We start from the raw sequence: 27,675 nt of genomic DNA on the forward strand, positions 1-27,675 counted from the left end.
CCCTGGGACCCGTGCCACCAAGTGTCCTGGGGTCTGCTGAGGGTTGGCTGAATGAGGGGAGGCAAGGAGGAAAAAGCTGGCGTGAGGCCAAAAGTGACTCAACGTGTATGAGTGACTTCTGCTGCGAACTTTAAACATTTCCGGCTGGGACCTATGGATGGATGTTATAACCAGCCTGCTTAAGAAGGCTTGCTGGTCATTCTTCCACAGCCCTCTCGCACTCGGGGGGAGGTACAAAACCCACCCGTGTCAGGGCCATCCCAGATGGGCTTCGGGGGCACTGGTGATAATCAGGGCTGTGGGGTGGCACTTGGATTTATTTAGGGCAAGCTGGTTGTGTACTAAAAAATTCAGCCTTGACAAAAAAGAGGTCTGGCCTTCACCCCGGCTTCTGGGAGGCGAACTGACTTTGTCGCTGTTAGCAGCCTTGGGGTTGGCACCAGCTCATGGTGATCTTACGTGTCACAGAACCAAAAAACCACACCAGTTGCCACTGAGTCAATTCTGACTCACAGCGACCCCATGTGTGTCCGAGTAGAACTGCTGCATAGTTTTCAATGGCTGATTTTTTAAAGTAGATTGCCAGGCCTTTCTTCAGAGGCTCCTGAGTGGGATAGAACCACCAACCTTTGGTTTAGCGGCCAAGTCTTTATTTAGGGTGAGGCTGGCTATGGCCAGAAAGACCAACCATGTGACTTAGGATGGGGGCTTTGGATCACACCTGGAGGGACATCAACCACGTGGGCAATCAACCCATCAGGCCTGAACATCGGGGTTCTCGGGTGCTGCCTGGACTGAGGCCATTGCTCCACAGGGAACGAGCAGGAGGCTGAGCCCCATGGCGCCGGCTCTGTGCCAGCCCAATACCATGCTTCCTCGCCATCCTCCTGAGGGCAATGTCATCGTCCTGCTTCACCGAGCTTCCGAGAGGTGAGGTCACTCGCCGGGGACACCTGGGGTTGGAGAGTGTGACTCCAGACTTTTGACAAGAGGGGAGGCTGAGCCCCCAGTGAGACCTCAGCAACCAGGCTGAGAGCCGTCAGCATCAGGCCAGCTGTGTGGCGTGTCCCTTCAGCCAGCCTCTGACTAAGTCAACAGGAGCCAGCCTGGCTGTGGGGGCCCATCTGTGGCCGTGGGGTCCCTGAGCTGGCCAGGAGGGCTCAACGGCGGTTGTGGGGGCCCAACGCCGACTGTGAGGGGTCCAGCTGTGCCTATGGGAGCCCAGCCCCGGGTGACCCTGAGAGCAGAGCCATGAAAGTGAGGGACGACAGCAAGGCATTAGCAGAGTGTGTGGTTTGCAAACCAGCCGTGGCCTCCCTCAGCTCCCCACTCTCCCCGACTGCATGGCCTGGTGCAATGAGGGGGCCAGGGGGCAGAGAAGTTGGCGGGGGCGGAGTGGGTAGGCTGCAAGGCCCAGCCTGCTCCTACCATGGCTTTCCTGTCCCCTGGTGGCCCCAGCACCCTCCTCTGTCATGTGCTGGGCCATACTGGCCTGCCTGCCCTTGGCTCCTCCCGCCCCGCCCCGCCCCAGCTACAAACTCAATGGGGCTACTGTCCAACCTATCATCAGTCTTCAGGGTCCAAGTGACGCCCCAGCAGTGGGCGTCTCCCGCCTGCCTCGGCAGACAGGGAACAAAGGACAACAAGCAATGGCGACCCAATCCTCGCAGGACACTGGGGCATGAGGGGGGTCATTTGCTCCAGTCCCCTGTCCTTGGGGAGGGTGTCCTTTATCACTGAAGAAATGCTGGCCTTTGACTTTTTCTTCTTAAAAATCCTCGAAGGAGACGTGTAAAGAGAGCAGGAAGAATGGCTATTCTTACAAAGTTCTCTCCAGCTGAGTCTTCAACAAACCACAAAATGTTTGGAAGAAACTTGAAAAAAAAACGCGGTCACACAATGCAGACCGTTCATTCATTCCAACATTAATTGCACGAGCACCTGTGAGGTCCAGGAACGCGACACGCAGGTAAATAAGACAATCCCTGTACACATTCGCAGCATAGTGAGAGAGAGGCAGACAGGCAGACGGACACAAACCACTCCCACCCGGTGCGGGAGGGCTGGCCCGCCGGGGCTGGATCTGCTCAGTGGGCGTGGCTCCAGCTAGGAGTCGGATTTCCTGCTCCCGCCTCCCAGGCCCAGGAAACTCTTATCTCGTCCTCCTGGGTCGGAGGGCCTGTGACAGGCACCTGGAACGAGGCCTGAAGATAAGAGATTGAGATCTGGGAGGAGGGGGGACCCCTTCCACTGGGGAACACCACCAAGGACATGCAGCGTGCTGATGTCCGCTACACTGGGCGCTTGGTGCCCGGCACCCACAGGGCGGGGCAGGGCAGGGGCAGGGCAGGGGCAGGCATCCACCTGGGGTGCAGACCCAGGAAGGGGGTGCTGCATGCCAGGCGTGATGGAGCAGACAGCATGGACAACCCGCAGCTGGTGAACCTCCTTCTCCAAGGCCATGCTGGGGTCAGCATCAGGGGCTCCACCAAGGTCAGCCCCCCACCCCCAACCTCAGAGTTGGGGTTCCAGTGTAGCCTCGGGGCTTAGGAGCCAGCATCTCACCCGGGGAGGCCCCCACCCTCAGCTTCCAGAGAATGGCAAGAAGTCTGGGGGCTCTGTGTCTGTGATCCAATTAATAAAGCAAAATTAAAACAACTAAAAATCGCATTGACATGGGGCTGCTGGGGAGGGGCGTGAACAATGGGTCCCCTCCTCCGTCACCTTGCGGCCCTTTGCTCTGAGGAGCTGAAATCCTTGCAGCCTTTTGCTCTGAGGAGCTGAAATCTCAGCCCCGAGAGCTGCCCACCCCCACAAAACCAAGGCCTCACCAGCTCTCCTTGGAAACCAGCTCCCGATCAGCTGGGTGAAGCAATTCCTGCAAGCTGGCCATTAACCTGCCCTGGGTGGGAGGAGTAAGCAGAGTCAGGAAGTGGCCTCTTGGCCCGCCCAGCACGGGACAGTCAGAATCAGAACCTGGAACCACACGCTGTCCCATCCCCACCCCCACCCCCGCCTCTCTGCATTAACCTCTCCAAGCCTGGCAGGCCAGTACATGGGTCCCAGGGGTGAAACAAAGAGAAGAGAATGAAGACAAGGGACGGATTTGAACCCCTCACCCCCACACACCCAGGGAGGAGCCCATGGCTCCAAAAGCCCTGGACCACAGCCCTAACGAGCCACTGAGAGATGGGCAGGCTGGGGGGTCTTGGGCGCTGGGTGTGCCAGCACTTCCCAACCTTCTCAGGGGTGGGGTAAGAGAGCCTCACAGCTGGTAATTAGACCTGTGACTTCACGGGGTTCCCGGGGACTCCTCACCAAACAGATCTGAGGAGAGCTGGTGGTGCCCAGCCCGCCGCCCTCGGAAGTGTTCCTGGGGAGGCTTCAGAGGCTTCACTGGGCTCCCATGCAACCAGGCTGACATTCGATAAGCCAATGAAAGCTTAGCACTGTAAGCTTAGAAGCCTGGGCGTGGAACCCCAGCCAAGGGCTATGATTCTGCAGGAAGCATCTTCCCTACACACCCAGCAGGCACAGGAAGCTGAGGCCCTCCGGGATCATCACCCCCACATCTTTATTCCCAAAGCCCAGGTGGCAGCAGTGACCTATGCTAAGGTGGGGGGTGCTGAGAACTGAGGCAGAGTGGGGCGACAGGATGTGTGCGGAAGGCTGACCGCCCCCGCAGGTCACCCCAGCCGGGAACAGGGACATGGGTGGATGGCAAGCATCTGTCCCCACCCCCACACATTAAAATGAAGCCGTTCTGCCCAATGAGCGTTGGAGGAGGACCAGAAACATCACAGGTGGGGCAGGTAGCCAGCACAGGACTGCTGTTTTCAGATGATTCAGATAACACAAGTCAGCGCTCAGCCTTGGTGAAATCGCTTCTTTAAGAAAGCCGTGCAGGGCTGCAGGCGTGTAGGTCTGTGAGTGCAGGGATCCCCTTTGTCTCAGTGCACTGTGGCCCCCAGGACGTTCACAGCCTCACCCCTGCAGCACAACCCTATCTGACGAGAGCAGCGCAGACCAGCCCAGGAAGCTGGGAGGATATGATGGCCTGGGGACAGCAGGAGGGGTGGGGAGTTGAGTCAACCCAGAGACTCTTGTCAAGACAATACAGGGCTTAGGGGGTGACGGCCCTCCTGAGCCCTGTCCTTGCAGACTGGGGCAGTGGGCCTGGAGCTCAGAGAGTGACTTCTGGGCCCCAAGAAGGGCCACTTCAGTTGGGTTGAGTGGGGCTGGTGACACACTTGCTACTTTCTGCCTGGTGACTGAGCCCCCATTAAAACAGGGTTCCCTGAGGGCAGAAACCCAGTTTCCTCCGTCACGGAATCCCTGGTGCCACCTGAATTGGCCGTCACCGAGTGTGACCTGTGAGGGCAGTGTGGCCACAAGGCTGGCCCACAAGGAGCAGAGTCTGGTGGGAATGTAGCCACAAACCAGTAGGTGCAATAGTGTCCCCGGAGCCAGCACACAGCAATGACCAAAGTACACGAGGGGACACTCAGTAGGGGAGGGGAGTGGTCAGCTCGACTCCCGTCCCCAGAGATGAACTAAAAGGTCAACCGCAGAAGAGTTCTCCATCAGCCAGTTGCCGTCCAGTTGACTTCGACTCATGTCACCCTCACAGGTGTCAGAGTAGAACTGTGCTCCACGGGGTTTTCAATGGCTGATTTTTTGGAAGTAGATCGCCAGGCCTTTCTTCCAAGGCACCTCTGGTGGACTTGAACCTGCAAACTTTCAGTTAGCGGCTAGTACATGAACTGTCTGTACCACCCAGGGACTCCCCTCCTTCCACAGCCATGTTGTAAACCCCTCTCCACAAAAAAATGACCTCAGAAGGGGAAAGAGCAAGAATCCCCCGTTCAAGAGGGCCCAGGACCCGGGCTCCCACTGCCAGATGGTTAAAGGAGCACGTTCTTCCTTTTATTTCCTGAAAAGGAGCTCCCTGGGTCGCTATGAGTCGGAATTGACTTGATGGCAATGGGCTGGGCTGGGTTGCCACAAGGAATTGCCAAAGGAGAAATGACACTGGTGTAACAAGTCCCGACGGAGGTAAAGGTGAATGACGGGGGAACCACACGCACTTACGAGGCCATGGGGCCTTTTCCTACTTCCTCCTCTAACAAGTTTTCCGTGCAGGAGCCAAACCAAATTCCCACTCAGCCCAGCTGGGGCTGTCCTCGAGCCCACCCGGCACAGGAGATCTGCCAGAAACCCACCCCCCACCCCAGCCTGCTGCCAGCGCATTTTTCTGAAGGAAAGGAATTTCAAACTTCTCTTTGGTGAGCAGGCAGATGCCCCCCCGCAACCCTCCCCCCAACCTCGCACACAAATGCCAGATCTCACATTGGAAAGGAGTCTCAGGGGATGTTTGGGACGGAGTTTCAAGAGCAGATGGCATTGTCCCTGCAGCATCTTGTCCCATCTTGTGGCAGGCAGGGGACGAGCTCCCGGCGGTGGAGGGATTGTATCTCAGGGGTTCTCCCGTCACCTTGGCTCAGCTGAAAAGCCCCTTCTGAAGCTTGTCCTCTCAAGAAGCTGCGTCCTCACCCCCTGCCCCTTGGGGTGGACTCCAGATAGCAGACACCCCCATGCCCCATTCTCCAGCCAAGCAGATGCATACCAGCCCCCACCCGACCAGCAGCCACCCTCCCTCCCTGGAATATCCTGCATATCCGAAACACATCCCAGGCATCCAAAGACAAGTTGCAGCAGAAACTCCGAGATCAAAGATGCTAGCCGGCCCAGAATCGCTGACTCCGGCCTCCTCACATCTGCTTAAACGCATCCCCAACCTGTCCCATGCTCCGAGCACTCGGCAGCCTGGGCGTAATTATTTTAAGAGAAAGCGGCAGCCCACGCGCGCGTCTTCCAGACCTCCTGGAAATCAGGGAAGCCTCTTGCAAAGGGCAATATTCTCCAAGAAACTCCCAACAGGAGGGCTGAACCATTTGGCTGAGCTGGCCAAATATTTACAAAGAGATAGCTGTGGCCGCACAAAGCCCCTTTCTTCTCTGTAGTGGCCCAAAATCTGGTCCCTGTGTGGAGACCTAGTGCCCCACCGCCCTTCTCCCGGGACTGGAGCTGTCCTGCTCAGCCGGCAGGGACCGAGGAGGCGCGGCGATGCCCACTCCAGGTCCCACAGCCACCGCGCCCCTGGAGCCACCCTCGGTGGCCAGCAGGGGCCCGCCCGGCGGCCGCGCCACCTGGAGGCCCCCCGAGCGGCCGGTGGGAGCCTGGGAAGAACAAAGGGAGCGAGCACTCACCCAGCAGCTGAGCCTGGGCCGCCGCGCTGGACGAGACTCGAGCGTCGGGTCCGCCCACCGGTCACATGGCTCAGAGCCGAGCAGCGAGCAGGCGAGGATCAAAGGGGCTTTGTGGCCGCGCAGAACAAGGAGCCTCCCAGAGCGCGGGGCAGAGGTAGGGAGGGGACGGCGAGGACAGGGAACTTGGCGGGGAATTGCCTCCAGGGGGCAGGGCGCGAGGAGCAGGGGAGGAGGGGGCGCAGCGCCGCCCGCCTCCGGGGCCTGGGGCTCCCTGCCTGGGGCCTGGCATTGCACCGAGGTGCGCGTGGGCGCATTGTCTATGCAGAAGGAGAACCGAGGAGCCGAGTTCCGGGGGCATCTCATGAGGGGGATCCCCAAAGGAGAGTGGTGTGGCCCCTGGGGAAGAGCTAAGGAGAGAGCTCACCTGGCTGGCAGGCCCCCCTGCCGTGCCGTCTACCACACTTGTAGGAGTCTTGCTGGCAAGCAGAGCTACCGCGCCCCTCCTCCTGGCCCTGCTCCTGGCTGGGTGAGGCAGGAGGGGTGTGGCCCACTGCTAAGAATCCAGCACTGCCCAGGGGCGCCCTCGCTCCCCACAGCCCCGCCCCGTGTACCCCTACACCCGTTCTGACCCCCATGCACTCAGGTGGCGCGGGAGTGACATCCGCTCCTAGGAGGCAGGTGCAACGGCCGAGTTCTGGACAGCACCAGCGGAGGGAGCCCGGGCCACCGGTGTCTGCGGCATGCGGTCCAGACCCGCAGCCCCGAGCCGCTGCTCCAGGCGTCTGGGTGTCAGGGAGCAGCCACCCGTGTGCAACCCAACTACCGGGAGTGTGCAAAGCTGGAAATGTTCTGGAAGGGAGAAGGAGCGGACAGAAGCTGGGGCTGGGGGAGGGGGAGGTGGGGGCTGGTCACCCTGAGCTCCCAGGAGTCTCCGGCAGCAGATCCTGATTCCTGCCTGCTCCTCCAGCCCCCAGGGCCTGCAGTGAGTTGCCAGCTCTTCCTTCTCCCCTGGCCTGCAGGGGACCCGGTGGGGGATGGGCTCCGTCTCCCAGGAGGGAGCTGGGTCATCCTGTGCCACGACCTCTGACCCCACTGAGTCCTGGCTCCCAGGCCCTGCATGGCTGCCCCCAGGCTGAAGGGACACCAGAAAAGCATTCTTGGGGGGATGGAGGGGGCTTCAGGGGTTTGCTTGGGGCGGGGGACAATGAGCTGAGTAAAAAGGACCCCCTTGGTGACATCTGGGAAGGGGTGTCTTAGAAGACTGTCCACGAGCGCGGCCGCTCCACCCTGAGGAAGCTTCGTCATCTCCGAGAGAGGCGCTCCACTAGGGGAGTGGTGGGTGGACACCACACTGCTCACTCTCACGGGTATCATTCGAAGACCCCCGCGCCCCCTTCCCCATGGCTGGTAGGCGAGGCCCTGGGGCACCTAGCCCACTGACCACACAGGCAGGCAGCCACACCCAGCTGTCCACACTCTGAGCTCCTCAGAAGCCGGCTTCCCCCAGCAGCGGCCCCCGCCACTGTAACCCTGGCTACTCCTGCCGGCTACTTTCCATGGTCTGCAGGCTCGCCCTAAAGGCTTTAGTGGGCTGCGTCCCGCCCCTCCCCGCCCCTGAGTGGAATGGAACTGCCGCACTGCCCTCTGGGCTTGGGGCCAGAGCCCGGGAGTGTCGGGGGAAGGAATTGCACATCCGGAAGGAATTGCACATCCGAGTTCTCGCCTCACTTCCATGGTGGGTTCCAAAGACCTGGGCTTTGGAGTCACACAACTGAATCCAAGACCCTCTCCACCTGGGCTAGCTTTGTTCTGTGACGCAACATCCATGCAATTTTCCCGCTCCCATCTGTAAAATGGGGATACCAGTTCCAGCCTCAAGAATCAAAGCGAGGCCCAGTAGGTCCAGAACCCGGAAGTCACCCAAGAAACATAGCTTCCCCTTCCTCCCCAAAAGGAGACTCCCTGGGACAGGGGGTGGGAGGTCTGGCCCCCCCGCCCATCCCACTAGACCACCACTGCTGCGCCCAGGGGGCCAGCTCCAGGAGCCAGCTCCAAAGGCCAGAGGATGACGGGCTAGGATGCACACCATGTTTTCTGACTATAGTTATCCCCTGCTGTTGTTATTGTTAGCTGCCGTCAAGTTGGCCCCTGACTCACAGTGACCCCATGTACAATGGAACAAAACGCCTCCCGGTGCTGTGCCATCCCTATGATTGGTTTCGGATCGAATTACTGTGATCCATGGGGTTCTTTTTTTTTTGATCCATAGGGATTGCTTTGGCTGATTTTCAGAAGACCACCGGGCCTTTCCTCCTAGACTGTCCTAGTCTGGAAGCTCCACGGAAACCTGTGCAGCGTCACAGCAACAGGCAAGCTTCCACCAACAAATGGGTGGTGGCTGCACCTGAGGTGCATTGGCTGGGAATCGAACCCAGGTCTCCCACATGGAAGCTGAGAATTCTACACTGAACACCAATGCCCCATGTACTTATCCCCTAGAGAGTGAAGAAGTATGGACTGTGAGAGGCCAGGTCTCGCCTCTCCCACGCCCACTCACAGGGCCACTCCTGGTGCTTCATCTGGGAGAAGACAGGAGACTGAGGTTCTTGTCCCGTCCCACCGCTGGCCCTAAACTCAGGAAAAGGTCCTCACGACTGTGCTTTTCATTTCCCACAACACAGGTGGGCAGAGGGAGATGGTGGCGAGAGATGACGCTGAGTATGGGATGCCCCCCATTCCTCGACCTCTTGTTGATGCACTGCAGGTGGTTCTACCACTTGTCTTGATGGGCAAGAAGGAAGGTTCCAGATGATGGCCCCTGGGGAACTGGAGGTCAAGGACAATGAGCGAACCACTACCCAGAGACAGACCCTGTAGTGGATCCTCTCATTTCATCTCCACGAAAACCCTAAGAGTAAGTGAGAGAGAAACTGAGGCACGGGGAGGTGAAGTCAGGGGCCGTCGGCACTGCAGAGGGAGGCAGGGGTTAGAACCAGGTCTCCTGGGACACTTGATCTTGAGGGGACGAGGGGTAAACAGCCAGGCGTGACCCACCTCCTCACAGAGTTAAAAAGGAATCCAGCAACAACCCAGGGGTGGCCCTGCTGGCCAGGATGCTGTCCGGCAGGGGCTTGTCCTCCAGGCCTCAGGGGGCACGTGCTTCTGAGCTGCCCGCCACTCACTGTCCTACCTGGATAGTCACACTGGGATGAATGCCTGACACAAAGGTAGCCAGCCATGGGCAGACCCCAAACATGACTAGTAAGGCCTGGCTCAAATGGGGGAGCTAGGCCCTTGCAGGAGCCCTGGTGGCCCAGTGGTTAAGCATTCGGCAGCTAACCTAAAGGTTGGCAGTTCAAATCCACCAGCCGCTCCCTGGAAACCCTATGAGGGGCAGCTCTACTCTGTCCTATACAGTCATGATGAGTTGGAATCAACTCAACGGCAGTGGGTTTGGTTTTTGGTTTGGGGCCAGCCCAGGAATGTGGAACCAAGAACCTGTTTGGTGGAGGGCCTGAAGCTTGGAGGTCAAGCAGATTTGGGGGATGGAAAAGGTACTGGGGGGCCACATGCAAAGTGAGAGCGGAAAGAATGGTGGGGTACACCAGCATGGGCCCCAGAAAGATGGAGCGGAGAGAGTAGCCGGCACCCACACTGCTTCAATTCCTGCCCTTCCCAATGCCTCAGCAGCCCACGAGCTGGCTTTCCCTGCAGCAGGGCTTCCAAGAACTGACTCATCAGACTGTTGTTTATTTATTTTAACGTCGCACAGAATTACACTTATTAGACAAGAATTTAATGTGCCTTTTTCCTCGAACCATTCTGAGTGGGTTTCGTCCCTTAAAACCAGAAGAGCCCTAAGACAAAGAGTGAGCCGCTGTGGTTGGCTGAACAGTGTGCCCCCAAAGACATCTAGTCCTAATCCCCGGAATCTGTGAATGTGACCTTATTTAGGAAAAGGGTCTTTGCAGATGTGATTAAGCTAAGGGTCTGGAGATGGCGAGATAATCCCAGATCATCCGGGTGGGCCCTAAGTGTCATCACCAGAGTCCTTATAAGAGGGAAGCGGCGGGAGATGAGACTACAGCAAGAGATGGCAACGCGATGATAGAACAGAGATGGGAGTGATGTGGCCACACGCCAAGGAACACCGGCCACCTTTACAAGCTGGAAGAGACAAGGAACAGATTCTCCCCTGGAGCCTCCAGAAGGAGCCAGCCCTGCCAACGCCTTGACTTCAGCCCAGTGAGACGGACTTGTGGATTTCTGACTTCCAGGACCATAAGAGAATAAACCTGTCTTGTCTTAAGCCTAAATTTGTGGTAACTTGTTAGAGGCAGTATGAAACTAACACAGCCCCTCAACCCTCACCACAACCCATAATGACTTAGGGGCTTCATTTTGCAGATGAAGAAACACAGGGTCAGAGCTGGTAAGGAAACTTACTCAAGGCCGTGCAGTTCAAGGCAGGGTGGGGATGTGGTTCCCAGCCCCCAACCTTGGGGTAAGTCAGACCTTCCAAGGCTATTGTCCTTGGGGTGCGCTGAGCTTGACCAGTAAACCCAGTGGCTGTGGAGTCGACTCTGACTCATGACAACCTCACGTGTGTCAGAGTAGAACTGTGCTCCATAGGGTTTTCACAGGCTGATTTTTTAAAAGTAGAACGCCAGGACTTTCTTCCAAGGCACCACTGGGTGGATTCGAACCTTCAACCTTTCTGTTGACAGCCAAGTGCATTAACCATTTGCATCACCCAGGGACTCCTGTCCACAAAGACTCATCCCAAAGCTGAGGAAGTCCCCTTGCCCCTCGCTGGGCCACCAGGCCGACAGGTAGCAGTAGACAGGGGGTCCTGTGGCGCCCTTGACAAGGATGCCAATAAGCCACTTGCCCAGCTGCCTGTGAGTGGCTCCCTACTGTCCTTCCTAGTGACTCCCCAACAGAAGGGTGCCAAGGTAGGCAGTGGCACTGACCAGCCCATCTGTCCTGCACAGGGGTCCTAACTCGGGAAGCCACAAATGACAGTCAAGGCCCCGGACTCCAACTGCGCGCACTGGGAGAACGAGGCTGTCAACCCCCAGCAGAGGAGGACACCCACATGTTTCCCGAGAACCCTGCTAGCATGCAGCAGCATCAGCAGAAATCAGGGGATGTGGTTTCCACGGAATCTTCTCGCTCACACACACACGCCTGAACGCACACACCGCCCCTTCACCCGCAGCCCCTCAGCTTGCACTGTTCTCCTGCCAAGCCCCGGCCAGGCTCTGCAGGTCGTGGGCAGAAAACTCAGCCTCCTGCCAGCTCCTTCCACCTCACCCCAGGCAATGCCTCACATGGGACGAAGCAGATGCTTGCAATCAGATGCCAAGGAAAATATCCTTCCCTCACCTCTGTGGCCGGCAGTGGGCTCCCCACGCTGGGGAGCCGGGGGTTGGGAAGGTTACAACTGCAGGGATGTGGGCACCAGGGATACGCAGATACACCCAGCACCAGGCCTTCATGTTGGCAGACCCTGGAAAGGTGCTGGGAGCAGCAGGGTCCTGGGATGGGAAGGCTGGGAGGACCCCTGAGCTGCCCCAGGGTGAAGGCCGGGCCCCAGGAACGTGAAGTAGGGAGGAGGACCCTCTGCAAAGCTGCTCTTTGAGGCATTTTGCTTGCTGTTTTGTTATTAAACCAAAAAAAAAAAAAAAAACCAAATCCGTTGCCGTCAAGTCAATTCTGACTCATAGCGACCCTACAGGACAGAGTAGAACTGCCTGATAGAGTTTCCAAGGAGTGCCTGGTGGATTCGAACTGCCGACCTTTTAGTTAGCAGCTGTAGCTCTTAACCACTGCGCCACCAGAGTTTCTGTTTTGTTACTCGGTTGCCGTATTTCTCTTTCTTCTGCTTCCTTCTCCCTTGGCTTAGGAAAACGTTCAGGCTGCCCCTTAAAACACAAGCAAACCCCCTTACTTTGGTGGAGCTGCCCTCCTCACACTACGGCCTTCTCCCTCTCTGAACCGTCAGACCTCTTAGAAGCTGGCCTACGCCTGGCCCTCATCTCCTTTACCACCCACTCCCTCCTCACCCCTGCCCTCTGGCTTCTGCCTACCTCGCTAATAAAACTGAGCTCTTGGAAAAAACCCTCATCACCAAAACCCAGTTCCACCCTGTGTGACCTCTAGGGCAGCATCTGACATGAATTAACCTCCTCCTCCTTCTGGAAGCTTCTCCCTGCCCCTCTCCCAGGCCCCTCCTGGCTGTCTTCTCCCCACCCCCCAAGGCAGGGGGTTAGACAGCACACACGGGTCTTCCTCTCCCCTTGACTTAGTCTCCTAGGACGATCTCACTTTGCCCCCATTTCAGCCATCACCCCCAAACTGAAATCTCTGGTCTTGACTCCCCAGCTCAGCCCACATCCCTGCAGACGGTGGGCAGGTCAAACCACCATCTCCACAGCCTCAGCTCGCCCTCCACTCAAGAGCCACCCATTTTTCTACAGTCAGGCTTCCGGTCTGGCCCTTTCCCTGCCTCACCCCTCCATCCCACCGGCCGCCCCTCTCCAGTGTGTCTCAAATTGATCCCTTCCTGTCCAGCCCCATAAGGTAGGCCAGGCCCTATGGCCGCCCCCGGACCACAGCCATGGTCCCTCGTGGCCACCCACTTCCTGTTTCGCTCCCTCCCACGAGGCTGCACAGCCCTTCCGCAGGGACCTTCCACCACTGCCCTCGTTCTTCAAACAGCTTCAGGGGCCCCTCTGGTAAAGTGGAAAGGCTTCACAGCGTTCGAGGACCCCTGAGAGCTGGCCAGCCCACATTCAAGCCTGAATTCCCGCTGTTTTCTGAGGACCCCACACTTCAAACAAACTGGAGTCTCCACACCACCCACAGCTGCCCTAAACAAAACCAAACGAAGCCTGTTGGTGTCATGTGGGCATGTGCGTCAGAGAACTGTGCTCCATAGGGTTTTCAATGGCTCATTTTTCAGAAGTAGATCACCAGGTCTTTCTTCTCAGGCACCTCTGGGTGGACTCCAACCACCAACCTTTCAGTTGGTAGCCAAGTGCGAGACATCTCTCAAACCTCATCTAAAATCCCCTCTGACAAATGTCACCACCTCCAGGAAGCCCCTCTTGACTTCCTCCATCAAACGTGACCACCTCCCACACACACCTTTCCTATCTCCGCTGGGTCACTGGAGCCACAGGCTGACTTGGAGAACTTGCCCTGGCCGACTCTTGCTCGCAGTTGCTCAGTAAATAACTTGTAGAACTCTCTGACAGGATGGCCATACTTCCTCCTTTCTAAGAAGTGCACCCCACCCCTGCTTTCAGGTTGCTGAAACCAGGTTGCATCTTCGCTCGTGTGCACCTTAATACACTTTTTTTTTCTCTAGAAAAGCTACCATTGTATCTCCAGCATGTCTCATAAACGATTTGACGGTACTTTGACTTTTAAAAATCTTGGCACTGCTCATCAGCAGCCAGCTGGATTATTCACAGGTGATGACCCCGTTGGTGGGTCAGCCAGAGCAGACTAGCAACAGCCCTGGGCACACTTCCACCCCAACCTTACCCCCCAGCAGATCAAGCCTCCCATCAGCAACCAGTGGGCCCCAGGGCTGTACACTCTCACTCACACACAGCAAGAGAGCCCTGGTGGCGCAGTAGTTAAAGCATCTGGCTGCTAACCGAAAGGTCAGCGGTTCGAACCCACCACCAGCTCGACGGGAGAAAGACATGGCAGTCTGCTTCCGTAAAGATTACAGCCTTGCAAACCTATGGGGCAGTTCTACTCTGTCCTACAGGGTCGCTATGAGTCAGAACCGAATCAACAGCAATGGGTTTGGTTTTTAAACACACAGCCACCAAGCCATCAGGCCCTGCATTGATTTCTATACCAACAGCAAATGAGGTCTGCCTGTTACACCCAGGGTGGGGGGTGGGGGGTGCTAGCTGTCAGCTATGAGGGCGAGGAGGACCGCCAGGTGGGGGCGCTGCCGGCCAGCTATCAGGTGGGATGCTCTGAACCAACCACTGACACCATTGAAACGAAGACCAAGACTAAGGCTCCGCAGCCAAGATGGGTGGGATTCTGAGTCACACAATGAACTCCTTGGTATTGGGGGGGCGGGGTGCTGCAGCTCTGAGACTCGGGGTGGGTGGTAAGCAGAAAGGGGCAAGGTATTTGTTCGGCTCCTGGAAGTGAGTTTGGTAAAGGCAGTGGTTCTCAATCCTGGTGGCATGTGATGACCCCACGAAGAACTAGGTCCCTGGGTGGCATGAATGATTTGCCCTCACCCGCTAACTTAAAGGGTGGTGGTCCGAACCCATCCAGTGGCACCACGGAAGACAGGCCTGGCAATCTGCTTCTGTAAAGATTGTTGTTTTTCGTTGCCATTGAATCGACTCAGACTCATGGCGACCCCACGTGTGTAACTGTTCTCCATAGGGTTTTCAATGGCTGATTGTTTGGAAGTAGGTCACCAGGACTTTCTTCTGAGATGCCTCTGGGTGGAGTCGAACTGCCAACCTTTCTGTTAGCAGATGAGCCTGTTAACCATTTGCACTGCCCAGGGACTCCAGCAAAAGTACCAGGGCAGGCAAAAACCATCACTAACAGGGAACTAAGAAACTTGTTTGACTTGGGCCCAAACCAGCCCAGCCCAGGTCTCTCCTCTTCCTCATCCTCTCCCCCCAGAGCCAGAAGCACAGGAAATTCAAGGCTGGGAAGCCACTGGAACATCCCCTCTCGCTGTTTATGCAGACACCGAAAGACCTCCCTCCCCTGGCTCATACCACAAACCCGGGCATCACAGTCCAGGGCAGCCATCCCACTTACGGGCCTTCGGTCTGCTACCCAGCTGTCCATTTCAACTGGGAAACACGGGCTTGGAGGGCAGAAGGCCAGGGGTTCAGATCCAGCTCCGGCACTTACTCAGCTGAGTGACTTTGGGCAAACTGCTGGACCTCAGAGAGGTACTTTTCTCATCTGCCAAAAGGGGAGAGTGAGTCTTGGCTCACCAGCATGTGAGGAGCATGAAAAAGGAGATAACGTATGTGCTGGCTGGCACCACCCCGGCCCCGGGCAGATGACCAACAGATGCTGCCTTCCTTCCTCTTAGTACATGCATGGGAGTGTGGGCAGGAAGACAGGAGAGGAAGGTGCGTCTGGGATGCATGAAAAAGCGAGAACGCTGAACCAGCTGGCTGAACACCAAGAGTCTTGATTATTGGTAGATTTCACGCATCTGTGCTTTAAAACCCTAACGCTGTGGCTGAGACATCTCGGTGCCTTCTTTCTCACAGGCATATTAAACAATGATTGAAATGACAAATGTCTTGTATATGTTTTGTTGTTGCTGGTGTTGTTAGGTGTCATCCGGTGGGTTCTGACTCATAGCAACCCTGCATACAACAGAACCAAACACTGCTGGGTCCTGCGCCATCCTCATAATTGTTGCTACGTCTGAGCCCATTGTTGCAGCCACTGTGTCAGTCCATCTCATGGAGGGTCTTCCTCTTTCTCGATGACCCTCTACATTACCAAGCATGATGTCCTTCTCCAGGCACTGGTCCCTCCCGATAACATGTAACGTACGTGAGGCAAAGTCCTGCCATCCTCGCTTACGAGGAACACTCTAGCTGTACTTCTTCCAAGACAGACTTGCTGGTTCTTTTGGAAGTCCATGGTATATCCAATATTCTATGTCAATAACATAATTCAAATGGGTCAGTTCTCCAGCCTTCCTTATTCATTGTCCAGCTTTCGCACGCATATGAGGTAATTTATAGAATACCACACCTTGGATCAGGCGCATCTTAGTCCGCAAGCTGACATCTTTGCTTTTCAACACTTTAAAGAGTCTTTTGTAGCAGATTTGCCCAGTGCAATGCGTCGTTTGACTTCCTGACTGCTGCTTCCACGGGTGTTGATTGTGGATCCAAGTAAAATGAAATCCCTGACAATTTCAATTTTTTTCTCCATTTATCATGATGTTGCTTACTGGCCCAGTTGTGAGGATTTTTCTTTTCTTTATGTAGAGTTGTAATCCATACTGAAGGCTGTAGTCTTTGATCTTCATCAGTAAGTGCTTCAAATCCTCTTCACTTTCAGCAAGCAAGGTTGTGTCGTCTGCATAATGTAGGTTGTTAATGAATCTTCCTCCAATCCTGATGCCATGCTCTTCTTCATATAGTCCAGCTTCTCGGATTATCCGCTCAGCATACAGATTGAACTAGGCACACTGAAAGGATATAACCCTGATGCACACCCTTCCTGATTTTAAACCATGAAGTATCCCCTTGTTCTGTTCAAACAACTGCCTGCTGGTCTACGTACAGGTTCCTCATGAGCACAATTGAAAAAAAAACAAAAAAAAAAAACCCACTGCCGTTCAGTTGATTCCGACTCATAGCGACGCAATAGGACAGAGGAGAACTGCCCCATGGGGTTTCTAAGGAGTGGCTGGTGGATCCAAACTGCCAACCTTTAGGTTAGCAGCCAAGCTCTTAACCACTGCGTCACTAAGTGTTCTGGAATTTCCATTCTTCGCAGCATTATCCATAATTTGTTACGATCCACACAGTCGAACCCCTTTGCGTAGTCAATGAAACACAGGTAAACATCTTTCTAGTATTCTCTGCTTCCAGTCAGGATTCACCTGACATCAGCAATGAATGATATCCCTCATTCCACGTCCTCTTCTGAATCTGGCTTCAATTTCTGGCAGTTCCCTGTCAATGTACCGCTGCAACTGCTTTTGAATGATCTTCAGCAAAATTTGATTTGCTTGTGATATCAATGATATTGTTTGATAATTTCCGAATTTGGATGGATCACCTGTCTTTGGAATAGGCATAAACACGGATCTCTTCCAGTCAGTTGGCCAGGTAGCTATCTTCCAAATTTCTTGGCACAGACGAGTGAGCACTTCCAGAGCTGCATCGGTTTGTTGAAACATCACAATTGCTATTCCGTCAATTCCCGGAGGCTTGTGTTTTGCCAATGCCTTCAGTGCAGCTGGGACTTCTTCCTTCAGCACCATCGGTTCCTGATCACACGCTACCTCCTGAAATGCCTGAACATCGAACAATTCTTTTTGGTACAGTAACTCTGTGTATTCCTTCCATCTTCTTTTGATGCTTCCTTCATCATTCAGTATTTTCCCCACAGAATCCTTCAATATTGCAACTCGAGGCTTGAATTTTTTCTTCCGTTCCTTCAGCTTGAGAAATGCCAAGCGTTTTCTTCCCTTTTGGTTTTCTATCTCCAGGTCTTTGTACATGTCATTATAATACTTTGTCTTCTCGAGCTGCCCTTTGAAATCTTCTGTTCAGCTCTTTTACTTCATCATTTCTTCCCATTCACTTTAGCTACTCCACATTCAAGGGCAAGTTTCAGAGTCTCTTCTGACATCCATTTTGGTCTTTTCTTTCTTTCCTGTCTTTTTAATGACCTCTTGCTTTCTTCATGTCTAATGTATAACACATTAAAATACAGGGGTGATTTGGGGACTCACTGGGGCAATTTGGCAAGGGCCTGCAACATCTGAGAACAGTCCACTGAGGCCATTACTAATGACAGTCCTACCAGAGGCCCAAGAGGCAGTGGTGGCTCGTGGTGAAACTCTTGCCTTCCAAGTGGAAGACTCGAGCTCAATTCCCAGACAGTGTACCTCATGTACAACCACTGCCTGTCACTGGAGGTTTGCATGTTGCTAGGATGCTGAACAGGTTTCAGCAGAGCTTCCAGACTAAGACAGACTAGGAAGAAAGGCCTGGTGACCTACTTCTTAAAATCAGCCCACGATAACCTTATGGATCACAATGGTCGGATCCACAACTGATGGCGGGGATGGCGAGGACTGGGCAGTGTTTCATTCTGTGGTGCATGGGGTCACCAAGGGTCAGGGCTAGCTCCGTGGCTGCTAACTACAACCAGCAGAGGACCAAGCCCTGCGGGAGCCCCATTCTAGACATCAGGGGCCCTGCACAGGCACAGGCCTGGAGGGAAACCAGGGGGAGCAGTTCTGGACATCTGAACAGGAGTGGGGGAGAAGGGAATGCGATCCGGACGGCCATAACCATGCACAACATGCAGTTCTAGACTGTCCAAATCCAGGATGGGATGATTGCAGCAGTTAGGGTGCAGGGGCTCGCCCCTCTGAGCTCTGCTCAGCTCAGAAAACAGCTGTTCCACGGCCACAGGCAAGAGCACCAACCCTGGTGAGCTGCTGGCCATGGGGCACCACCGGGGAAGGACAGCGGGCCCTGGACAGCCTGGTGGGCACCTGTGGAGGGCAGGCGGGCAGCAAGGCACCCAGCGCTTCCCCACCTCTTATCTCCGTCAAGCCCTCATGCCACAGTGTCCTCAGGTGCTGGGCTCCTGGGGCTGCAAGGTGGACAGCAGGTCACCTGGGGGCAGCGGGCAGGGGGCCAGAGATCCTGCACTCTGCTGCAGCAGCAGCTCCTCCTGCCCCCAGCCAACCTCATGTGAGGTTGGGAGCTCACACCACTGCACACCAGGGAGGTGTAAGTTCACACCGCTACACAGCAGCTAGGCAGCCCGGCTTGAGCCCAGTGTAGCAGACTCCCTACAGTGAACGTGGGCCAGCTACCAAACTTCCCTGGGGCGGTTTCCTCACCCGTAAGTTAGTGAGTGAGCCCTAAAGTCACTTTCAGCTACAGACACCTAAGTCTGAAAGAAAACAAATAACCCACCAAAAGGAAGTGTGGGCACCAGCCCACGCCCTCGCCTTCACTTCTGAAGAGGGGAAGCAGTTCAGTTACCAGTTCTTTCCTGTCAGCCACAGGGGAGCCTTCCTATGGACCCCGGAGCTGAAAAGTCTAAGGGGGCCCCGTCAGTGGTTCAAACCCACCAGCGGCTCCTTGGGAGAAAGACGTGGCAGTCTGCTTCCTGCTTCTAGAATGATTACAGCCTTGGAAACTCTATGGGGGCAGTTCTGCTCTGTCCTGTAGGGTCGCTATGAGTTGGAACTGACTCCATGGCAATGGGTTTGGTTTTTTCTTTTTTGGTTAGTGACTTAAAACAGCACATGTTTATTATCTTGCAGTTCTGGAGGTCAGAAGTCCAAACTGGGTCTCACTGGGCTAAAGTCAAGGTGTCGACAGGACCTTGCGGCCTCTGGACGCTCTGGGGTGGACCCCATTCCCTGCCTTTTCCGGCTTCTAGAGGCTGCCCGTGTTCCTTGGCTCCTGGCCCCCTCCACCTTCAAAGCCAGCAACAGCTGGTTGAATCTTTCTCACATTGTATTGTTCTGTCTCTTAACTCTTCTGTCCCCCTGGTCCACACTTAAGGAACCCCTCCTCACCAGGGGACCCCAAGAGTACAGATAGCCCCTTCCTCAGCAGGCGACAATTGGGTTTATAAAGATACCAAAGAGATGAGTTTACTATTGCTGAGCCCAAGTTGTTCTGGCTTCCCCATGAAGAGGTTCCCGGGACGGGGGCAGGGGAGGGGGATTAAGTTGTGGGCTGGGGAGTGGGGGGCCATGGGGTGGGAGTGGGGAGCAGGGGGTGGGAATAAGGGATGAAGGGCATAGGGTGGGGGCGTGGGGGCGTGTGGGGTGGGGGCTGCGGCAGGAAAGTGAAGTGATAAAGCGAGGGTGTGGGGTAGGGTGTGGAGTAGGGAGTGGGGACGTGGGGGGTACAGGGTGAGGCAGGCACTGCGGGCAGGGGGCGTGGGATGGGGGGCAGGGGCGTCAGTGCTGTCCCTAAGAACTGGCCACCGGCCCCACACTCAGCCACACCACAGCCTCATCTCTCTCCTGGGCTCTTGCTTGAAACCACTTTGGCACGAGGCACTCCCCCTCCCCACCCCCAGCCTTGCTGGTGTTTAGCGACCAGAGCCCAGAGCGGCCCCAATCACTGCACCACAGCGAGGTGAAGAGAGGCACTGGACGCTGGCGGAGCCGGGACCGCTTGCGGGGGCAGGGGCCCTGGCTGGGTTGTGTGATCTGGGGACTCACTGTACCTTGTAGACCTACACTGAGGCGTGGACTGGGTGATGGCCCACGCCTGCATCCTCAGAGGATGGCGGATCAGCCCCTCGCCCGACAGAGCTGAGGAACCAGCCAACCCTCCTGCCAAGGAGACGTTTGGGATGTGTCTCTTGCTCTGCCCTCTAGAGAGCCCTGGTGTCCTCTCCAAAGCAAGGCAGACCCTTCTGCAGGAGCACCCAAGACCCAGCGCCCACCCAGCCTCGTCCCCAGCACCCACCCCCAACATCCACCCCCAGCACCAAACCCCAGCCTCCCCCTCCCAGCCTCCACCAAGAGGCCAGAGCAGCAAACAGGCCGTGGGTGGGGGTTAGGAGGCCGGCCTTCTCTCCAGCAGGGGCTCTGGCTACTGGTGCCCAGGAGAAGGGGCACAGCAGGCAAAGGGGCGCAAGGCCCAAGGGGCGCAAGCTGGTGGGGGTGGGCAGGGGCTCTTGCCCAACCCCTGACGCGTTGGCCCCAGCCCAGGGTCTCAATCTGGCTCCAGGGGGCCCGGCCCCACCCCTCTCAGTAATGAATCCCACATTCACTCCGGCTGATAGGAACCCTCCCTTCACCTTCTGGATTTGCGCTCAACAGCTGGGCTGCAGAAGTCAGGAATTAAACCCGTTGGGTGGCTCCGGGCGCCTCCCCCCTTCCTCTGAAGATAAGGCCACTCAGTTCCTCCTTCCCTTTTCCTGGGAAAGCTGGAGAGGGAGCTACGGAAAGGGGTCTACGATTAACCCTTTCATGCACGACCTCCTGCAGGCACCTTGTCCTCCGGGTGCAGTACAGGGTAGGTGGCAGGGTGACCACGTGGGTGAGTATGAGAACGAGGTGAGCTCATGCCCACCGAGTTTAGAGACCTGGGGGACAGCAGAGCCAGCCCTCACTCCACCCCTGAGCACACATATGCATCAACACGCACGCGGGCCAAAGGCTACGGGAATATGCGCTCCTTTGTAAAACGCTGTAGCTTACAAGCTGCCCGGCACTGCCGCCACTTTCCCCAGCTCTAACCCCGCAGGACGGAAGCGGTGTAGGATTTTGCAGAGGGCAGAATGGAAGCCGCTGAGCAGACCACACTCCACCACCACCCGCACAAAGGCGGGCTCAGAGGCACCCAGGTTCTGACACCACAGCTCTCTGCAAAAGCGTGCTGCTCCTACACACGATGATGAGGGCAGGGCCGTCCACCTGCTCAGGAGACCACAAGGGGCCAGACTCGGGGTGAAAGCACTTTGAGAAGCCAAAAGCACTACCACATAACAACTATAACGAAAAGGTGTTATCAGCTGCCACAGAGTGGGTCCCCAACTCGTGACAACCCCATGCCCAACGGAACAAAATGCTGCCTGGTCCTGAGCCACCCCCATGATGGGTTGCAGATCAGACCCTCCTGATCCATAGGGTTTCCATTGGCTGGTTTTCGGAAGGAGATCGCCAGGCCTTTCTTCCTAGTCCCTCTGAGTCTGGAAGACCCACAGAAACCTGTTCAGCATCACAGTACCACTCAAGCCTCCACTGACAGTGGCTGTGCACGGGTGGAATGGCCAGGAATCAAACCTGGGTCTCCTGCATGGAGGCAAAAATTCGACACTGAACCACGAATGCTCTCAGAAAAGGAAGGAAGGAAAGGAAGGGAGGGAGGGAGGAGGGGAGGAAGGGGGAGAGAGAGAGAGAGAGCAAAGAAGAGTACCAAGCACCAGTACCGTGCATTTTCCTAAGCCGTCCCTCTCCCCAGCTGCCTGACTCTGCATTAACCTCTTTATGGAACAACGTGCATGAGATTGGGCAGCTCTGTCGAGTGCCCATCAGCTCCTCCAGCCCCACCCAAGGATGTCAGGTGCACCATTCTCTTCCAAACAGGGCTATGGGCAGGGGTGCTGGGTACCACAACCCTCGCAGCTGCTCCTCTGCTCCCAGCCCAAAGCCAAGCCACGCAGCCCTGAGAGGAGACGAGGAAACAGAGCTTCTGTCTAGTGGCTGCACCTCACCAAGAGGCACCCCCTCGGAAAGCTACAGAACCAGAGCCTAGGAGAGGTGACCTCAGCTCTGCCACAGACCGCTGTGTGACCCTGGCCACGGCACTCCACCTCTCAGGGCCTCAGGTTCTCCACTGTATAAGGAGGGAGTTAAATCGGAGGCCCAAGGAGGTAAGTCACAGCAGTTAGGGACGGGGGCTCTGGGACCAGGCATCTGAATTCACACCCTCCCTCTGCCACATGCACCAGCTGTGTGGCCTTGGGCAGGTTACTTAACCTCTCTGAGCCTCGGGTTCCTCATCTGTGAACTGAGAATAACAACCGAATCGAAGGTGCAGGGTTGTTGGAGGATTCCATGAGCTACTCCAGTGTGGCGCCCACGGGACGCTTGAGCTACATGAGCTGACACCCCCACCATGTCACAGTCATCAGGGCCCCCCCCATCCGGCCCCGCAGCCGGCCCCACAGCTGGAGGGTCAGCATCACTGCTTCCTCTCTTCCCTCTGGCAAGGTGCCTCGGCTGGAGCCCCACCTCCTGAACTAGCTATGACAGAGGTCCCAGGCCCACCGCCTACCTCAAGCCCGCCTTTCCCTCCCTCCTCCAAACAATTCCTTGCTCTGTGTGCAAGAGCAAACATCATCCCTCCGTGCAGCGGGAGGGACCCAGGGATGCCTGGCAGTCAGGGTTTGAGGGAAAGGGGGGGCGTGTTTCTGGTGCAGCCAGGGCACCCCGGGACTGCATAGGGCTGCCTGCAGCCTGTGGAAGGTCCCCCAGCCCTCCTCCTCACAGAAAGAGAATGGCGGACTCAGAACCGACAGTGTGTCCAGAGTAGGTTCGTGCGCTAGGGATTCGAGGGAACACGGGAAGGATTTGCAGAACGTGTAAAATGACGGAAACACTTATCCCAGCCGAGACCTACATGGGCACCACCGAACCCTCTGCAAACCCTCACGGGGAGCTCCCAACAGCCCTGCGAGGTAACCAGGACCAGTTGCTGTGGAGTCAACTCCAACTCACAGTGACCCCATGTGCGTCTGAGTGCTTCACAGGGCTTTCAACGGCTGATTTTTCGGAAGTAGATCGCCAGGCCTTTCTTCTGAGGTGCCTCTGGGCGGACTCGAATCTCCAACCTTTTGGTTAGCAGCTGAGCGCATTACCCATTTTGCCACCCAGGGGCTCCCCCAGGGAGGCAGATAGGATGAAATGAGGCACAGAGAGGTTAAGTAATTTTCCCAAGGCCACACAGCTGACTGGTGCTGGAGCCAGCCTCGTATCCAGGCAGGCAGCCCGAGCCAGTCTTGCTCGAAGCCACCACGCTGTGCAGCTAGATCCCAACAAACCCTCTGCAGCACCTGGAGCACCAGGGAGCACACCCCTAAAACACCCAAGGGTCCTAGAGTAAGTTAGAAATGTGAGAAAGTTCAACACACACAGAGCCACTGCACCCCAAACAACAAGCCCACACAAAATGTCTGATTTTGAGGGCCAAGAAACCAGGACTGTGGAGGGAAATCCCCCGCAGGGGGAGGCCCCACAGCAAGCGCCCCTCTCTGCAGTCCCCCCAGCTACGGGCGGGCGGAGGGACTTAATGAGGACCATACGGCAGCGGCAGCCGGAGGGAGGACGGAGATGAAACGTGCAAAGAGCACAAAGGGCCTGGGAGGTGGGGGGAGATGCCGAGGAAGGAGACCATGAAGCATAAGGAGCCCAGGAGGGTAGGGGGGATGCCGATGAAGGAGTCTGACAAAGAGGAGGGGGCCCTCCCAGCTGAACGTGGGGGAGGAGAGTGCAGTGCCGGCCCTCCCCGTCTTCCTCTGCTCGGCTGGAGAGATTTGTTCTAGGGTTTCTTTATCTGCAGCCTGCCCACAGGACAGCTGGGTTCCGCTCGGAGGTCAGACTCCATTGCCATCCGAGCCCTGGTCCCTCCCTTAGAAACGGGGTCAGGGCCCTGGGACCAGCTGCTGCTTCCGGTGTGGACATGCGCCCCCCCGTGGCACTCTCAGCCTGCGGTGGTGGCCAAGGCACACCTCCCTGGGGGGGGACCCTTGGGCTGGGCACAGAAAGAAGTGGTGCTCCGCTTGTCCTGTCTGCCATGGGCAGGAGAGTGGGTGTGGCGTCAGCTGCCCTGTCTGCTCAGACGCCACCCTGAGTCAGGCAGCTCTGCCACCCCACTGACTGAAGGAGGGCTACCACAGCAGACCCTGGTGGTCACTCCGTCATCTGCCTGCCCCTTTCCTAACAAAACCCTCATTCAGCTCAGGGGTCACCCTCCACCCTGCTCAGCCCAGGAGCCCAGAAGCGACCCACCGGAAGGGAGCCTCCGCTTCCCCGAGAGGCTGCTGGTCGGCACGTGACGAAGCGGTGTGCGACCACGGGGGTCAGCTTAAGAGCAGAACCAAGGGCCGTGGGTGGCAGGACCAAGGACGGACCCTGAGGGTTTCCTGGAGCTGCTGGCTACCTGGTGCAGGCACAGCACGGCCTCAAGACCACTTATTTTGTGCAACAATAAATCCTCTTTAGAGTGCAAGCGATCGTGAGTGGGTTTTCTGTCACTAAGAGCCTACAGCTTGCTGTTAACTGTGGCCAAGAGCCCCACCGGCCAGAGAGGAGGGACGGGAGGCCCCTCCCGATAAGCTAGGGGATTATGGAGCTTGAAGAGCCAGACGCCTGCAAAAGGCTGTCCAGACCCCCCAGCCCCTCATGGCCCCTTCTCAGGGCCAAGGAAGACAGAAGCTTCTGGAAGGGGGAATCCGGGGCGTCGGCCTCCCTCATGAAAACAGTGACTGTTGTGGGCAGCGGCTCACAAGTCAGCAACTCTGTTCCTGCAGCCATCCCCTCTCGATGGCTTCCAAGGGAGCATTCCATCTGTGGTCTCAGTGTTCCTAGATCCAGGAATATTCTGGAATGACACCTACAACAAAAGCTAGCAGCTCTGAGTAAGTGCTGACTAAGGCCAGGCGCTGCTGCCAGCACTCCACACACATTCCCCTTGGGCCCTCACAGCAACCCTATTCCATCCTTCCTATTGTTTTATATTTTATTTTTTATTGTGCTTTAGATGAAGGTTTACAGAGCAAATTAGTTTCTCATTAAGCAATTAATGCACATACTGTTCTGTGACACTGGCTGCCAACCCCACAACATGTCAACACTCTCCCCTTCTCGACCTTGGGTTACCCATTACTGGCTTTCCTGTCCCCTCCTGCCTTCTCATCCCTGTCCCTGGGCTGGTGTGCCCCTTTAGTCTCATTTTGTTTTATAGGCCTGTCTAATCTTTGGCTGAAGGGTGAACCTTCCATCCTTCCTATTGTTCTCCTCCTTTTATACACTAGGAAAAGGGGCACAGAGAGGGTGAGCAACTTGCCCCAGGTCACACAGGAGCTAGCCTTCTGTGTGTCCCACTGGGGGAGGGAGGGGCATCCTGGTGGTCCAGCTCTCCAAGGACCTCAGATTCCAATCAGAAACCCCAAGGTCAGGGAGCAGGGCGTCGTCCCTCTCTCTCCCTACCCCCATTTCTCAGCTGGGGGCCTGGCACCGAGGAGGCCTCAGTATGTTAATAAATGAAGGGACAAATGGATAAAACAATGGAGCAGGGCACAGGGACAAGGACACCAAAACGAGGCCCAATGCCGTCGAGTCGATTCCAACTCATGGCGACCCCATGTGTGTCATAGTAAACCGCTCTTAGGGTTTTCAATGGCTGTAATCTACGGAAGCAGATCACCAGGCCTTTCTTCCGAGGAGCCACTAGGTGGATGTGAACCGCCAACCTTTTGGTTAGCAGTCAAGAGCTTAACCATTTGCACCACCCAGGGAGGGACTCCTGGGACAAGGGGAGACCATAATAAAAGTGGCATTTACTGTGAAAATGACAACAGCACTGTATTAGCTTCCCAGGGCTGCTATAACAAGGAACCCCAAACTGAGCGGCTTAAAGCAAAGGAAACGTATTCCCTCACCTCTCCTGGCCAAGGAGTTACCAGCCAGGCACTGGGCTGGGGTCTTCCATGGGCAGCCCCAAGGGGCGGAGATGTGCTGCCTTCTGCTCTGCACCCAGAGCTCGGTCAGGACCCCCAGGGGCCATGTGGTGGGCGCTCCACCGCCCACTGTGAGGTCGCTGGCTTCCCCAGTTCCAATTTCCCAGCCCACAGGGCTGCAGAGGAGAGGTGGGTTCAGCCAGAGTTTATGTAAACACGGCCTGCTTTATCCACAGCCTCGGAGGTTCCTCCACCAGGCCCAAGCCCAAGCCCCCCACCCCAGCCAGAATGACAACCCCAGGAAAAATGTCAGCAAGGAGGGAAGCCACTGGAGACGTTCCAGGGACAGGCTCAGCCTCGGCCTTCCGAGCTCCACTGCCCCCTACTGACAGCCCAGCCGGGAGACTGAGACGTGAAGCGAGCCTGTCAGGCCGTGGCTCGGGGAGGCAGCAGGCACTCCTGAGGTGGGGTGAGCTGGCGGGATGTGGGCCAGGGCCTCTGATGACCCAGGCCAGCTCCTGTCTTGAAAATCACCTTTAGCCCCAAAATCAGCTGACTGGGACTGTATACCCACTCACAGCTGAGCCACCGCCCAGGTCTGCCGTCTTCACACGGCCATGTTCCCCACAGGCCGAGGGGCCAGGAGTGTCCACTCTCATGAATGTCAGAAAGGACTGGGGGGCAGGGCACGGTTCTGCAGCAGGAGAGAAAGGGGCACTCTTGCTGGCTTTCCAGTGGCCCTCTCCTCAAGCTGGCACGGGGACACTTCTAATGGAGCCCCGGCAGGCTCTTCCACCAGATACATCCCCACTCCCCCTAAAAAAAAGCAGGATTTAACCTGATGAACCACATCTTCGCACCAGCTCCATCGGCTGGTCCCATCGCCTTTCCAGGCCTGCTCGCCTCCAGAACGCTCCAGGCCTCCCCGTAGTGAACCCAGGAGGCGAGCTGCAAGGCATGATGGGAAGGCGGGCTGGCCCTCCATGTTCTCGGCACCTGGGCAGGTGTCGTGGCTGCCCCGCCTCACCCGCTCCTCTGCAGAACGGAGGGAGTCCTGATGCTGCAGCCTGTTTAGAGGGGAAATGTGGTCCGCAGGCAAAGCTGCTGCCCCGGGTACTGCATCACGGGGAGGGAGGCAGAAGCCTGAGCCCCCAGTCTGCCCAACCCTTTCTGGACCCTAGTCTCGTCACCCGTCATGGCCTCTGTGCTTACAGCACGCCCTGCTCACGGTGCTGACTGGCGAGAACAAGCCCACCAACGGCTCCTCCCCAGCACCGGTTCCCGCCAGCCCGTCTCTGCCACATTTTGGTCCTGCATTCCCACTTCCTGCCATCCCTGCCATCTCTTTCTCCACACGGGGCATCCTTAAGCCTTCCTGCTCCAGGAGGGAGACTGTCCCTAAACGGCCACCCTTTCTGATCACAGCCCTGAAAACTTCCGGTCTCTTCCAGGAGGACAGATGTCATCT

General features: G+C 56.6%; 1 protein-coding gene across 4 annotated transcripts in view; it reads right to left on the reverse strand.

Annotated features, from left to right (window-relative positions):
* The window catches only part of LOC101349944 (septin-9), a 598,619-nt gene that overhangs the window by 510,119 nt on the left and 60,825 nt on the right, over positions 1 to 27,675 (reverse strand). Inside the window, exon 1 of one of the 4 annotated variants that reach the window (XM_023729215.1) lies at positions 6,694 to 6,820. The exons of 2 other annotated variants lie outside the window; for them this stretch is intronic. The gene's annotated coding sequence lies outside the window, so the exon portion shown is untranslated. Of the gene's footprint in view, positions 1 to 2,831; positions 2,873 to 6,693; positions 6,821 to 27,675 lie in introns of those variants that run through there. One more of the 4 variants, XM_023729217.1, reaches the window with a different exon arrangement.

The sequence above is a fragment of the Trichechus manatus genome, unplaced genomic scaffold, assembly GCF_000243295.1.
Source record: "Trichechus manatus latirostris isolate Lorelei unplaced genomic scaffold, TriManLat1.0 scaffold00028, whole genome shotgun sequence".
Lineage (NCBI taxonomy): Eukaryota > Metazoa > Chordata > Mammalia > Sirenia > Trichechidae > Trichechus > Trichechus manatus.